This window comes from Alligator sinensis, unplaced genomic scaffold (assembly GCF_000455745.1).
Source record: "Alligator sinensis unplaced genomic scaffold, ASM45574v1 scaffold1918_1, whole genome shotgun sequence".
NCBI classification, from domain to species: Eukaryota; Metazoa; Chordata; order Crocodylia; family Alligatoridae; genus Alligator; species Alligator sinensis.
Genome location: NW_005843959.1, coordinates 14797 through 16447, shown reverse-complemented (window position 1 = coordinate 16447; position 1651 = coordinate 14797). Strand labels below are relative to the sequence as shown.

General features: G+C 44.2%; 1 pseudogene; it reads left to right on the top strand.

The window, feature by feature from the left end:
• The window catches only part of LOC102370945, a 1278-nt pseudogene extending 587 nt beyond the window's left edge, over window positions 1–691 (top strand).
• The last annotated feature ends 960 nt before the right edge of the window (window positions 692–1651 follow it).

The following is a 1651-nucleotide window of genomic DNA, read 5'->3' as shown; positions in this document are numbered from 1 at the left end:
GTGACGGTTGCAAGTCAATATAAAATCATTCCTACTAGATTTGCAAATGGAAGATGAATAACTTGTGTTGTAAGTCACCCAGCTTTGGACAAGGAGATAAGGTATTCTTACATACTAGACATTCAATACGCTCCTGAAGTGTCAATAACTGGCTATGATGAAAATTAGTTTATTAGACGAAAAAATGTTCAGCTTAAGTGCAATGCTAATTCTAATCCACCACCTATAAAATGTACCTGGGCCAGATTAGATGGACAATGGCCTAAAGGCTTATTGTCTATAAATAATACTCTGCATTTCAATAGCCCACTAACCCACAAGTATGCTGGGACTTACATTTGTAGGGTAACAAATTCCCTTGGTCAAAGAAGCGAGCAAAGACTATTTACATGTTAGATCTTTCTACCACTACTACCACACGGACTACCACACGATCACCCACTAATAGCATTACAGGTTTAGCGTCAACAGTAACCTTAACAGCAATACAGGAAGGCATTGGGGTACCATCATCGGTAGTGCAGTGGGTGGAACTCTCTTTCTAATATTTGTAAGTATTTCAGTTGGCATTGTCTGCTACGGAAACAGACGGACGCTCCGGGGCAACTACTTCGTTATGAACCACATTTCACTAACTAATAAAAAAGGGGAGTCCCAAATAGATGTTCTCCAGTCAAATGATGACCAATAATTGTTGTTATATGTTTACGTTATTGTATTTTATAGTTTGTTGAAGACTGGTCTATAGAGTTGTTTGTTTATATGTATTGTTAAATTATCTAAGCTTTGTAAAGCCGATGAGTCCTTAGACGAAAATTACTTATAACACGTACATGTGTTTCTAATTCCAGCTGTGCCGTTGGCAAGGGGGTATGTCATAACCCAACGATTTGGTGCCTCGGCACAGTGGAATTTTCCTGCCACATTGGAGCTTCTTTGCACGGTGGAGTTTTCTGCTGCAGAGAGGAATCTCCGGTGCAAAGAGGTTCCCGCCATTTGTATGAAAATTCGCACCCCATTATTGGCTGATTCTAAATTATTCCCACTTACGACTAGTAATTGGCTCGCTAGATGTATAAACATCCGCGTGACTTCCGCCCAAGTTGGAGAACTTTGAGCATGCTGCAGAGTGACTTAAAAGAATTCCTGACTCGTGGCAGAGTGAATCAGTAGCCTGATCAACTACCGACTTTTCTCCCCATCGCCGAGCGCTTATCCCCGACATACCCTTCCCCTGCATGCATGGTTCATTTGTGGACTCACTGGCTCGGTTTCTTGCCAGTTGGAGCAACTCATTGCAACTACGTAAGCAGCCTTTACAGCCTGCGTCAGGGTCATCAGCGGCGTAAGTGAAAATTATTTTGCAACCAATACGTTGTCTCACCTCTGCATCCACCAGCCCGCTTGACGTTCGCTTAATTAAGCAGCGTTTCTCTTGGTTGGTTCTTCCCGGCCGAGACAGAAGCAAGAATGGGTATCAGGGAAGTATCAGGAACTTGGGGGCCACCTGCCATGAATCCACTCCCTTGCTTGCTCTATGTTTCAGGTCTACCTCCGTCACACAAAGATGAGATGCTCTCCAGCCCTGGGCTATGGTGCCTGCTCCAGCCCCTGTGGGGTGGCTGTCCCACAGCCCACCCATCTCTGACAG